The 15,230-nt window shown below is 31.7% G+C and overlaps 1 pseudogene across 12 annotated transcripts in view; it reads left to right on the forward strand.

Annotated features, from left to right (window-relative positions):
- The window catches only part of LOC118194988 (toll-like receptor Tollo pseudogene), a 549,242-nt pseudogene that overhangs the window by 497,170 nt on the left and 36,842 nt on the right, over nt 1–15,230 (forward strand). Inside the window, exon 1 of one of the 12 annotated variants that reach the window (XR_015039129.1) lies at nt 11,278–11,341. The exons of the other annotated variants lie outside the window; for them this stretch is intronic. The product of XR_015039129.1 is annotated as a toll-like receptor Tollo pseudogene, transcript variant X12 (transcript). Of the gene's footprint in view, nt 1–11,277; nt 11,342–15,230 lie in introns of those variants that run through there. 12 annotated transcript variants of the gene reach the window in all.

Below are 15,230 nucleotides of genomic sequence, written 5' to 3' on the forward strand. Positions count from 1 at the left end.
ACGCGTTGAGTATGCTTCCAATTAAACCACCAAACCTTGTAAAATTATCTTATCTATTTGATTTATGCAACGAATTATATTGTAAGTGAAACTTTGCATCTTCCTGACTCAGAAATTAACTTAAATTCATATCTGCTTTTAAGTAGATTTTATTCTATACTTTGTATGATTTCACGTGAACTTAATTTGCATGTTTATGATGATAGAGATGGTAATTAGAACATTTTTGTTAACGAACAGATAATCCGACTTAAGTCTGTTATATGCGCTTCAGTATCCATAATCACACTACTTAACTGAAGCGATTAACGAAATATACTGATTTATTCGATTATACCTGTAACAGAAATGCAGAAAAGTCTTTCATATTCTAAAATATTGTACATAAATATTTCATCTTTCTTATTTTAATCTTTTCTTTATAAATTACACTTAAAATTTTTATTATACTTTGCATCAAATTTCGTAAGTTTATGATGAACCTAGCCTATGACGCACAATATTCATTTTAACTAAAAGTTAAAAATAAATTTTGAGAAACGCAAACCTATTTCAGCATGTCTTGTCTTCAAAGCTTAATCTTAATTAATTTAGTAAGTTCCATATGTGTTTTTTACTTGAATGAAATAACTATCATAAAATCTGTGTGCATTCATTATGTACTCATTTTATCCTATTATTATTACTATTTATTGCATTAGTGTTTCAGATTGATTTTCTGATAATTTTATAAATCTGTTACAGAAATCCCAGAGCTACCTATAAAACAGTTAGAAGGCAAAAGATTTTGTAGATATTTCTAAAAGTAAGAATTTTACATCGAAACACCAATGAAAACATGTCGCTTTTCTTTTTTTTCTTTTTTTTATTTTGGGAGACTGGCTAAAATGCGTAATATATGTTATCAATGCCTGCATATGACTTTCTAGGTGCAATATTTCTTTAATTCGCTGGTTTTGTTTCTTCACTATGATCTTAAGAATTTGTTTTCTGAGTTGTGTTCTACTTGCTCCCCATTTTCATGGTGCTCACATTATTTCAGCTGCTTTAGGATTTATTCCTCAAATAGGATTTCCTGTTTGTTTTCGTCCCCCCCCATTTTGTTTGCTTCGCTTCACTTCTTCAGATATTTACCCTTGAGATGGTTTTTCAGTTTTTTTGGGAGGGGGGAGGTTCATAAAGGAGATTCCCTCTTTCCTTGGCACAAATATTTGTCTTTTCATCTCTCTTATCCTCTTTATAAAGGAAATCAACTTGACGTGGAAAATCGAGGCTTGTCATAGTATAATATAAAATATATGTAACACCTGAAAAGAAACAAACTAAAAAAAGTATTTTTCATTTTATGAATCTGTTTAAAGTTGGTTAATAGGAAAGTTAATAATTTATAGCTGGACAGCTGAGAGCTGTCTGACTGGGAATGTATAGATGGATTTTTTAAGGAAAGTTATTCCTTATTTACGTTATTCACGAGGAAACTATTATCTTGCAGAATGAATGCGAAAACGCAATCAACTCCAAATTGATATTTTTTTTTAACATAAAACAATTCAGTGAATTTTGAGCCCATTTATAACAAAGTATATTCTGCATGTGTAAAAAATATGTTTTTCGTGTCCAAGTGGCTGTGAAATTTCATAATTTATATATAATTAAAAATCTGCTTGTATTCATATCAGATAAAAAAATTACTTTATTCCATTCCCGGTAATTCAATATATATTTTTTATTTTTTGGAACGGTCTGTTTTTAATCAGTATGAAAATAAAAGGCTTTTAATCTTAAATACCATAATTTAAAAAAAAAAGTCAGTTAATTAGCTTTTAGTTTGTTATTTTAAGGTAGAAACCGGAAAAATCAAATTTCTTTTAATTCAATTTGTAAAGAATTCTATACAAGCAAGGAAAAAAAATAATTACATGTATTAAAAATGACCGAATGAAACAATATTATTATCTGATACACACTATTTGAGATAATATTTACATAGCTTTATTATTAACTATAATAATTACTATCATTTGATTTAAAACCATCCAGGTGGCATGGAAAGTAAATTAAAAATTTTCTATTTATCAAACTATACTTTTATCTGTATATATTGCTTTTCATCTATTATTAAATGTTTTTGATCTTATTAAGGTTTAAAAGTAACTAGAAAAAATAAGAAACTGCATTGCTTTATATGTAATATTACGAACGATTTAAACAGAAAATTCTAAAAGAGAAATAAATCATGCGTAATTTTTCCCTCATGTTATATGAAGTATCACCTTTCCCTCTGTTGTAGCTATTGTATCATTGTTGCATTACGGCCGCTTCTTTTCCTTTATGTGTGTTTGTTACCGTCTACTTTCATCTTTTAACAAGATTTTCTACATATTTTTAACGGCATGGGAAGCGAAAACAATTTCTAAAATGCGCACCTTAAGATAAACATTTTCTATGATTCTAAACTTCCCTCTCAGTCCAAGCGCAGAAGCCGGCAACTTGCTTCGCAGTATGTGTGTGTTATGTCTGCAAAGATAACATCATGAAGGAAGGAATAAAAAAGTAAGAATGAAAAACCGAACCCTCTAAACCTGTTTTTCAACTCTCTCCCAAAGCTTCGCTCCTCTCCCCCCTTCTTCCGAAGTCATAAGGGAAGAAAGAAAAATATTTCACCTTTGTGGCCCATAGGGCCAATTTGAGACAGGAGCTGGGCCCTACATGCAAACTTTTTATTGTTCCATTTCCTGAAGTACTGCACACATTGTACTGCTTCGAGCCCATGCTTAGATAGCATCTTCCTACTAAGCAAATTCATATGACGACGCTAGCACGAGAAGTTCGCCGTATAAGACTGGAACATCTGCCTTGTATAGCTTGGCTATGAGCTGTGTTGTTAATAAACGCATGTTGTCAAAGTCAGCAACAGCTTAAGCAAAGATTAGCTTCTTGTTTGCGAACGGCGTGTTCCGTGTAATAACTGGAACTGATAAATATGCAGGGAGATTTGCTCATGGACAAACATCCTTCTGCGATTTCTTATCAGATAATAGTAAATAATCCTCGAATGATGACTTATTTAAAACTGCTTAGTTTGTGTTTGGTCCTAGAGATTAGTCGATTATCTACTTTTCCTTAGGGCTCTGTCTTTTTTTTTTTTAATTTTTTATTAAGGGTTTATATTATTTATTTAACTAGTCTAATGATTCCATTTTTCAGTTTCTGAGCGCTTTATTATGAAATGAACTCAAAATAAAGTACCTGTACTATGTCATTCTCTGTTTTTAGAAATAGATTTAGGTTGCTTGGATTGTAGTACAAAATGATTCCGAATTAAAAATGCGTTTACTGATGTAATGCAATTCTAAAGTTTTTGCAGTTTCACTTCCAGTGTTTTTATAAAATATTATATCGAGTAAAAAACATTTTTATGATATATATATATATATATATATATATATATATTTAATTCTTTGCATTTTTGTTTGTGTGATTATTTCGGTAAAACATTCTTATGTTCTCGTACATGGCAGAGGGATAAAGCCATCGACACTAGCAATTTTATCATAGGTTTTATAATCGGAAGATGGTTTAGCTGGTTGTATGCACGCTTTTATTGGTTCCCCACCCTTCATATGGAATATAAGCTGGTTTCTTTAAGTGCCTCCACGAAGTAAGTACCTCTATTCTTACCTCAGTAACTTACTCGTCTGTTTTATCATTATTAATCCAAATGTGCACTATATTTCCTCACACGGAAAGAAAAAAGATATTCCTTATAATGCAGAAGGATTGTTTGCTCCATTGTGTTCATCAAAGCAGACTGGAGTAAACGTTATTCGATTACCTGTTTGCAAGCATAAATGGAGCTGATAACACACTTTTCTGTACAACCATATAGTTTGTTTGACATAAATTTTAAGTTTACTAAGTCACCAATTTTGCAGCACCAGTTTATTTAGAAAATCCAGCAGTCAGCTGAATTTCCAGCAATCAATAATCAATTTACGAAAGTCATTCCTAAAGTTTTAAGAATATCTAGATGAATCCTTAGTTACATTTGTATACATATTTTTGAATATGTCTGTAAAGTTTCAAGACATAACTTTTTTTAAGTGTTCCTGTGAGTCTGCCAAATAATAACTAATGACAATAACTAACATAATGTCTCGACGTTTCATTTTAAGTGGCTGAGCAGATAGAACTGTCGAATACTGACAGTTCCACTCGAATTTTCATGGTTTTCCCATATGCAACGTGAATGCGAATTAATATTTCTTAGAATATTCTCCATAAACATATCCTCACCTTTAAGCAGAGACACCAAATGTGCACCTCTATAAATAAACAACCCAATCTGATCCATTTTATTTCACAATGTCACCCTCATACAGAAATTACAGAAATGTTTTTACGGTTTTCATGGAAAATGATATATGGTTAGAAAGCTATTCTAGCTAATTAGAGGTGGTGTACAAGAGAATTTAATTTATTTGTAGATGAGTTAAGTTTTCAGCCCACCAATGACAGAGATCACTGAACTAGCATTTCCATTTCCAATTCTATTTAAATTCCATTTTTTACAGTGCTGGTTATAAGCGTGCTGGCTATACAGACTGGTTATAAGCGTGCTTTAGTAGTTTTGACCACTTGTAATATATATAAGATGCAGTTTCTCATCTGCAAGTTCATTCTTTTCGAGAAATATCTTTTGAAGGGGAGAGCCTCAGACACAGCTTTTTTTTTTCTGAGCCCCTCCAACTTCCATTTTCCTTATCTTTACAAAATATAATTATTAGAAATCAGTGGAACGTTAGGCTTAAGCCATGTCGGTGTAGACTGTAATCAGGGCCTGGATATCTTAAATGAGTCATCTTAATAATTTTTTTTTTTTTTTTTTCTACTTGTGACACAAATAAAATCCTTCAGTTTAGAATGTAGATTTCTAATTTAGAGTAAGATAGTTTTTATCACAAAAATACGACCAGTTACAAAACACCCAATTCTTTTTAGATTCCTTTGTTAGAAACCAAGTCATATTGCTGATTTCGATAAAAAGATATTTTTTTTTTATCAAAAAATTATATGCACTCGTTTGTCGAATACTTTTATGTTTTCTTTTCGCTTATTTTTCTGAAAAGCAGGGACATTTTATTTGGCACTATGCTTGTTACGAAAGAAATATTTTCTTTGCAATCGAACACTCAATCAGTAAGCAAAGCATTCTGCCTGAATATCTGGAGAAGAAAAATGACAAATTTTTCGAAGCGAAGCATGAAAAATTCACTTAAATATCCCTAATGTCTAAAGAGTAGACAGATACGATATATCATCACACGATCTATATTGCCTTTTATTAAGCATCGGAAAAAATGTCATTTTTTGTCAATAACTCACCGAATCTATCATTTTCGGCGCTACTTTTATTTGCTGTATTTAGAACGTATTGCTCAGCTGAACTGTCTTTTGTTAAATATTAATCATAACAGTATTGATGAAAAATTTCAAGGAAGATTCTGCTTCTTGTCACTCGTCTCGGGTATTGACAAAATTGCTCACGATTCATCACTAGGTAAAATGTCAGATAACTCTGTGTCTTTGGTTGGAGAACGTCTAATTTTTGAAAAATTAACTTCAGCCATCACTTTGAGCCCCAAAAGAAAGGTAAAAAGTACCTGAATGGATGTATGAAGGCTGTCATTGTCAGAATTTACATTTAAACCTATTATTTTTTAATTTCAATTGATAAATTGTCGCTATATGTTACCAATTAAGTAATACATTTTTGTCAAAATGAAAGGTTAATATCATGGGGGGGGGGAATCAGCCTTCTCAATATATATTCGGTGCAAATACATCAGTAACTTATTTTATGTATTTGAAAAAGATTAAGTAGAGAATTGTTATGTAATTAAGCACTTCAAACATAAATAATATTTGTGATTAACTTGGTAAATAAAAATAAAATATTTTCCTATCTAATTTAAAAGACCAGTTAGCAAATTTTGAAATTATATACACGAAGAAAACAGTAATAGCTCCAAGCAGGTGAACATTTTAAATATTTCGTAAGGGTTAGGTTATTTATGGCCGAGATATAAGACTAATATTTTTAATCCATTGAAATATCTGGCTTAGCATTTAAATCTAAAAAATCTGTAAAAATATTCAAGCAATTAATTCTTAATAATACAAAAATTATTGATGATTATGTAACTAATTTCAGATTTAAAATGCCATCGCCAAGAGGGAAACTTCATAAATTTAGAGATTAGACAATTACGTTAGGGGGGAATTAGAAACATTAGAAAACTTTTTTTTTTCGTTATCCATCAATAGGGATTCAGTTTTGTAGTCACAGCATCTTTGGTTGGATGGCATCTCGTTGGAGAATACAACAGAGTCATAGAATCTTTCTCCATGAAATGTTGCTTCAAAAAGAGGTGTCAATATCAGAATATTTATTGTATCAATCTTAGTCGCTTGACATTTCCTAACTATGTTAGGTTATTTAAAGCGTAAGAGGTTTATTGATATGAGAAAAAAAGAGGTGTGTGAAAGGGGTAAAGACGCAAATTTTAGGTTTTACATTATGCAGCTTGCAGTGTTGTTATGTAACAGGAATGGCCATAGGCGGTTCACGAGCCGCGTGCGTCTCTCGCAGGGCAGTGGTGCTATTCTTACGCAAATAAAATATAATAAACTAAATAAATGTATGAAATATGATAAACTAAAATTACTCAGTGTCCAAAAGAAAGTAATTAATGAATTTAATTTCGTTTTTACAAAGTTATCAGCCGTTTCTTTCCACTTGAAACCAGTTTTTCTATTTTTAAAATTATGTAAATATGGACTTTTGGAAAATTTAGTTGAACTTTCCTGAATTCCAACATGCGGCGTTTACTGACATGAAGTTCAGCCATCTCTTTTACATAATATGTAAACCTGAATCTGAATATTGTAACACATATGAGGTAGACGAGTATTTTAAAATAGTGAAATACACAGGGCATATAGTAAGATACAAATGGAATTGTACCTTGAGAATATGCTGAACATTTTGTTATTTCAAAGGAAGGGTGAATCGTGCTAAAAAACGAGACACTACTCTGCGATCATATAACATAATCTTGCGAAGAACTATAGAAATTCACCAGTTAGGTAAAGTGAAATGCCTAAATGCGTTTTTATTAATAGGAACAGGCAAATACTATTACGTGTAATAAGGTATTTTCGTATATCATATTAATTACGTTGGAAAGGAATTAAATGGTGTAAAGTTATGCCTTTATTTGTTGCACACGAACTGAGCAAGTAAAGCAAATTAATAATAATAATTATTAGTATTAATGTTGTTAAAAGCAATAAAACGGCAGCATCCAAAAGGTATTTATGTATATATCACGCTATTAGTTCATGCACTTAGTAAGTCACTTGCTACGGAATTAAAACAAATACCTTACGTTTTAGCTAATAACTATCCGTATTTGAAATCTCCTGACCGTGAAATAAGTTGCAGCTATCCCCCCTTCCTTCTTCTCTCATCCGGGGGAGGCAGGGGGGGGAGAGTCGCTGGTCGACAAATTTGGCACAAACCGCGTCAGAAACGGACGGATCTTTTGTGGCGAGATACGGAAGCTGAGCACGTCGCCTGTGATACAAATCTGTGCAACCCGACTTACCAGAGACCATTCAAAGATGAAGTGCGACGAATGCATCTTGCTGTTCCACGTGATTGGGGAAGCAAACCTTTTTCGAATGAAATAGGGGTATTAATCTTTTGCGTCGTACCCAGACATCGTAGACCTCACTTCTGATCAAATGATCCATAGATGCGCAAGATTTTTTTTCCCTTGTTTATTCCTTTTGGAGAGGTATTCATCTATCATCTGCAATGATGCTTGTTTTAAGCTATGTTTTACATCATTGAATAATAATAATAATAATAATATGAAATTTAAAACAAAAAAAGAAAATTTTAAAGAAGGTAAAATCTTATTAAAAATCTTTAGGTATAATGGTTATTTGCTTAATATTGCGGTATCTAGAGAGCAATGTCTAACTTAAAAAATAAATAAATAAATAAACAGTAAATTCAAAAACAGCAAAGTAAACTTTTAAAACAGTAAATTCATGTTTTCCAAACCGTAAGATGCAATAAGACTTTCAATATCCAACATATCAAGTACTTCTAAACTTTAAATTTGCCTATAAAAAATAACAGTAATTTAATTGCATAATATTAGTGACATAATTAGGATAAGAATGAAAGCAGGTCTTGACTGACTAGTTTGAAATTTGTCATCCGAAGTAACTTGTTATTTCTTTTGCAGTTTGGTACTATTGATGACAAAAATTCCCCAATTTTGAACGGTTGGGGATCAAATAACTGAAATCATTGTCATTGAAACTGGTGTTGACATGATTTTGTGATTTTTTTTTCCTTCGTTGACATTCCTTGACGTCTTACGACAAATTAAAGAATAAACGCGTAAATAAATTTAGGAGAAATACGCTAAACTTAACGTATGTAGCTAAAAGTATGCTTTAGTATATTTAAACGCAAACTGGTTGTTCATAAAAGCAAACTGCATCCTATACTATACGTAAAGCTGCATATTGTTTGATAGAATGAATCTTTAGCTGCGGTTTTTTTTAAGCATTCAAATCTTAGAAGATTTCTTCTTCATCACAACACGAATCACACAAGTTTGCCATAGTGGAATTTTATTAAGTTTGTTTAGAAACAGAAAGTTAGGCGTGAGTTTCATTTCTACAGCTGCATCCTAACCCATCAAAAAATGTAACAGTTTCCTAGATGGGATATATGTTTTCTATGCAGACTTACAATATTTTACAAAAAACTAAACTGGAAAAACTGTGTTGGCTGGAAAAGACCTCACAGAGAGGTTCAAACTTTTCTGTTTTTAAATAATGAAGTTTGTGGGTTAGGTTGTTCCCACAGCGAATATATTCAAATCCTGCCGGGAGTCTGTTATGGGACTGAAGCTGGTTTCGAAAGGTTTTTCCATTTTTGCAATAAATATGGCTGAGTTTCTGCCCGCCATTTTCACAAATAATGGATCACGTTAATATTTGTGGCACAAGAAAGTTTTTTTAGCAAAAACAATACGAAAATGTTAAAAAAAAATGACGTTAGAAAACACAGGGAGTGATAACATTTTTCACATATCAAACTAATCTACATATTTTAAGGTAACTCGTAAGCTTACGAGAATTTAACATTATGAAACTGCCTGCATTAAAAGAAATGGGTTTTAGGATAAAAAGATTTTGAAGTAACATCATGTTAAATTCTCTTTCTATGTCGTTTCTTTGCTGTACTGTTTGTTATGTTTGTTTAAACGTTTTGTTAGCTATTCAGGTATATTTCAAATTCCTTAAACGTCAATATCAAATTCAAGTGTTCCAAAATTTTAATATCATATTTTAATGAATATTAAGTATGTTTTATGTGGGTTACGAGGAATGATATATATTGTTTTAAAATCATAAATCTATCTAAATGCTAAAGTCTCCACAAACTTGAAATATTGAAACTGTAAATAGATATGTATTTAAGCGCTTTGTTTGTCATAATATTTGAAAGCCTTATAAGAAAGGCAGTAGTATATGAATTAGTATCATATAAATAAGTGAATTTGAATCCAAGTAAATCTTGAGTGGTTTCAAAGTACTGTGTTTGTCCATTTTTGCTTTGCGACAAGCTAGTTTCATACTAGACTAGTTAAATACTAATTCGCTCTACTGTCATTTAAAAAGCAGAGTAAAAATAATAAATAGATGCATGTATTAAAGCATTAAAGATGTATTAAAGCAGTATTAGTTACGCACATGTATTAAAGCAAACCAGGCTTATGATTTTGCAAGAAAACTTATTTATTAGATGCAAGAAAATAAGGAACTTTAGGAAAGGAAAACTCAGCCTTGTATTTAGAACTGATTTCAAATTAAGATTCTCTGTCTTTAAGCAACAATCAAGGTAAGCAAAATGTTTTATCATAGGGAAATATTCTTATTTTTCTGAAACTTGCTCCTGATGAAAGGAGATCCGTTTGATATTGTCTCTCAAAGTGCGTTTGGAAGTTGATGATTAGAATCGATATTTAAGGAAATAGAGCTTGTAAGCTCTTTCGAAAACACTGTATATTATAAGAAACAAAAATAAGTTCTGTTACTAATGTATACGTATAAAATTTAGTGCCCTTATGTTAAATAGTTTTCCTGGTATTATTTAACTGTAAAGAGATGTTCATAGTAATGCCAGTTTGAAATAATATGCTTTTTTTCAGTTTGAGCAGTAATTTTTGCACCCAAAAAAATTTAATTACTAACGCAAACACAAGTAGAACAGTCATTAACCAAACGCATAAGAACGGTAACTCTGAATCAGAACGGTAACTCTGAATCATTTTAATTTCAATGATGAATTATTTTTACTTCGATTTAATCAAACATTTAGATTACATCTTTAATGAAAAACGTTGAGGCAAGTATGTAGAAGGTTATGTGGATTTGCCGTTCGGAAAGAATTAGTAGTTTAGATATGATTTTTTTTAACTGCCAGATCTGGCAGTCTTTAATTATTTTATGAAATTATGTATGAGAATAATGGTATTGTTTGTAATAAATTAATCGGTTGAGAATCATAACCAAATAGTAGTTCTGAAATTATCTCTCCTTCTTATCGAAGTATTCGAAACTTTTGAATTTTTAATTTCATATTCACCGGAAAGGCAATAACAGTGTTCGAAGGAATAATAAATGAAATTAGGTGCAGACATTATGATTAAAGTTACTAAATTGTTTTTATAGGTTATCTGAAACCATTTACTTTTCTGCCATTTCACAATAAAATAATTTTTAATTCAATATTCTCATTCCGTTAAACAACGCTATTCTCCCTTTACCAGCTCATGTGACATAAATCTCTTGGCTAATTTGGAAAATTGTCAAATTCCTACTATTCCTAAGCGGATCGGTTTATTGTAGCGTCATATTAAACCCCTTTATCATCTTACTAAGTAATTGCATTCAATTATTCAATCAACTCATTTGACTGAGAATATCACCTAACGGCACTTCCGAGAAAAACGATTCAGTCCTTTATCTCCAATTAAATGCATGCCTTTGACTAAATGCTATCTTGTTACGCAGTTTAGTCGGACTTTTAGGACTTGAGTCTTGTTTATATGCATATGAGTAGACAAGTGATAATTTCACTGTAATATCTCAGAGTAATTATTTACTGATTTCCAGGATAGATTTTCTGCATACGAGAGCGAACGATTGATCAACAACTCTAAATTGCATAAATTGGATAAATACTGAGGTAGGAATTTACACTTTTTTTAAATGGCAGATTACTTTGTCATTGCTTAGTTATTCTTTTAAAATAATTGTAAGATTTTATACATTTATTTTCTACAGTTAATACATTCTAATTTTAAATAGCAAGTGCATCTAAAAGCCTAATTTGTGCAAAAAGGTCTATCCGAATTTTTTTTTTTTTTTTTTTTTTTGCCTGCTAATTGCGTATCTGTAAGGTTTACAAAATCATAAAACTCTTAAGATCTAGATTAGTTTGAGATAGTTTAGAAAATAAATTCCGAGCACTGTGGCCAAGAAAGTAATGATTAGTCGATTTTGCGCGTTTGCTGCTTAAATTGTCCAATATCGATTAAGCATCTCCTTTAAATCAATGTTTTTGCTATCCAAATGCCTTGATTACTCATTTTGCGTTCTTTTTTAATATAAAATCTATATTAATAATCAGCAGCCTGGTAACAAAATTTTAACAAATAGTTTATTTTTATATTTTAATTCAAAAATTTAGCTTTAATATATTTTCTAATTTTTTAATTATATTTTATGCTTTGAAAAATCAATTTTTACGCTGCTGTCAAAGAAAACCCTTTCTAACACAAGCCCATACACGTGCTTAACATTTACACAACCAATTTAAAGAACAAATGGATTGGATTGGATTATTTAATTATGGCAAAGCACACGAGGGCTATCTGCCTAAAGGGAGGGATGCCTTCGTGGGGGACTTTCTAAGGGAAACTGACTCGTATACACGTTACACAAGGGGAAAACCACGAAAACGCTCATGCAGCCAGCCCGTTCGCGGGATTTGAACCTCGAAACGAAATACCAGTGTTCAACGTCTTTACCTCTCGGCCGCTGATGGACCAAGAAAAAAGGTAACGGAGAAAAAGTTTGCATTTATATGCGTGCTGCAGTTATTTTAATTAAGAAAACTGATAGGAATTATAGCTAGATCAAGTATTCAGCATTTTATTCACGTTAAATGAACACATATATATAGTATGTTAAATGTACCTCATAAAAATATGTACCTGATGCTTATTTTTTAATCAGTAGCCTTGAAACTTATATCGAAATTTGTTATGTTATTTACATTTGGATGGAATAAGACTTCATAATGAATTATGAGATGATGCTTTATAACCACTTACAGTTACAGGTCTTATCAATGCAAAATACTATATATGTAAGGAACGAAGGATGAGTAATATTTTAATATTGATTTCTGTTTTAAAATTTAAATGGCCACTAATAGTCGAATAGCGAAAACCGAGAATTGCTGATGATTTCATCTAGAATTTGACTGCTGACAGAAGAAAGAACTGATTGCAAGGATGTTATCCCAATTTTCCAGAAGATTAATGTAAATGCAAATTAGTATCTCTTTAAAAGTTCTCCTCGAAGGCACACTTTCTTAAACAAATAATTACCAGATTCTGGACCTGAGGTACCCTCCCTCTCAAAAGGTGCAAGATGGGATTTTCGGGGGTATGACGTAAACTACTGAGTGCCCTTGAGGGACGAATCACGAGTCATTACTCTGTTTAAGAATCATAGACCTTCATTCCAAAATGTAAGAGCACTTTTATAATGATGTGTGAATACTAATTAAACATTTCCTAGACATGTGAGACATAGGAAAAAGCTGGGAACAATTGATGTAGTGCTTTTTAGAATTCAACCATATTATAAGAGAGACATTAAATTTAGCATAAAAAGGCCTCATTCCTGGTTTTGTTGTTGTTACTTATCTGACTTGTCAGACAGTAGTATCAGAAGAATAAGTCCACGAATTTTATTATAACGAAAAGAGCAAAATTCTGCCTTTGGCATGGTCTTCGGGCTCCTCATAGGCAACAGTATGACTGCCCATCTTCGTCCCAATTTTGAATGCGAATCCCCGGGGAACGAATCCAATGATCTCTCACTTCTCCTCTATCACTAGACCTCTCAGAAGACTTTCAGCTAGCTGTGCATTTTAAGTGCTCCCATGCTGCAAAGGTATTATATATTTACAAACATCCAAGGCTTCTCCGAGGTTCCAACGGCAGACATAGTAATCGCTACGGAAAACATTTCTCGTAATTATTCTTAGAAATAGTAATTACTCTCGAAAATGACATTCAGATTATTCTTGTGTTAGCCTAATACGATTCATTAAGGCGTAAAACGTTTTTCCCTGTTGCAACTATACTGCATTTTCAAAGAAAGCTTAAGGTAAGCAGAAGTTAGGAAGTAATTCATACTCATTTACTTTTCCCAGATTGTTTGAACTTTTCCTTCTAAATACCTTTTCAAAAGAAATTGCTTCATTTTAAATTTATTTTTCATAATCTATTATGATCTGAGTGTTATAATAACATTAAAGATGCCATTATCAAATCGCATATTGATGTTGGAGTAGATTAATTGCAAAAGGTACAATAATGACCGATTGTTTTGCCATCGTCGGATCCTTGAATTTAATTGCAAGAAACAGACCTATCAAACTTCCATACTACAGTTAATATATGTCAAGCCTTAAGACTGTTCAGGTGGAGGAACCGAATCATTGCCAATATTTTTTTTCATCAAATGATACTTCTTTTCAGTTCTTTAATATAATTTAGTTAAGTAGATGCAATTAGCTATTCCCTTAGTTAGGCAGTTTTTTCCGAAAGCAGGGAAGTCAGTACTCCCCCCTTCCTAATTTCAGTGTTAATGCAAAGTTTTCCTGTCTTCATTTGTCTGTTTTTTACCACTGATGAGATCAATGAGTGAATCCTCTAACAATATTGCTAATACTTTCAATTTATTAATAGGGAAATTATAAGGACCTTCAATATACTTTCTAAAGTTCACTATCTTCAAATACAGGAATAAGATAGATAGTCAGATCTTTTAAATCGGAAAAAAGTAACGCGCCTTTACCAGGCGCGTTACTTTTTTCCGATTTCCGAACTGATCCCAAGAAAACCAAAATTGGCGCAGATTTTATTTTAGCGGAAGCGTTTTTAGCAACTAGAACGCTACTGCCTTTTTCACTTTTAACTAAATAAAAGACAAGTGCCATAAACAGAAGGATTCTTCATGCTGTTCTGTTTGTGGTACATGTCTTTCAATCGCGTTTTCTTCTGCTGTAAGTAAAATCTTCACCAGCAGCTCTAAAATCTTCACCAATTATAGTCGGTTTTTCTAGAATTGTAGTTTTTCCTTTCTGTTGTACATTTAAGTGTGCTGTCTATTAATAGTATGTTTGATTACGATGTACGTTCACACATGCTATTTTAGGCTCAAAATTTTTAATGATGTATTTAAAACTATGAAGCAGTGGTGCTGGTTTTGTTTGATTTTTCCCCGAAAATTATATATTGAATCGCTAAATTTCCCGATAGTAACTCTCTAGACGACGTCTCCGCATATATTTTGGATGAAGAAAATTAAAAATTTCGAATATCCCTTTCGAAGTTTTCTGTGAAATTGAACGTATCGATTCTGGAAAAGTCTGCAATTTGTGATTAGACTTTGTAAACTGTGGCATTGTGATGCTGATTTAAAGCGTGTTATCTGAAACTACATGAGTGAGATATTTGAACCTGTTATCTGATTTGAAACTAGTCAGCAGGATAATTTCATGTATTCTACACATTTTTTAAACCACTGAACCGGTAATACATCTGCCAAATCATAGATCCATTTATTGTAAATCCGGTAGAGTGGGCTTCATGGAAGAATGGAAATTCTTAAAGGTCATTCTGCAGTTCCGAATCAGTGTTATTGATTAGAGTTGATTTTACACAAAATGTTTTTAACTTACTAAATGAATACTTAATTCTAATAGTTCAAAGAAGTTCGAAAAATTTCGCAATTTTCCGTTTCGTTCTGGAACAAGTCATTGTTTGTTTAATTAT

This window comes from Stegodyphus dumicola, chromosome X2 (assembly GCF_044657685.1).
Source record: "Stegodyphus dumicola isolate Sdum_Otavi_A_Nest chromosome X2, ASM4465768v1".
NCBI lineage: Eukaryota > Metazoa > Arthropoda > Arachnida > Araneae > Eresidae > Stegodyphus > Stegodyphus dumicola.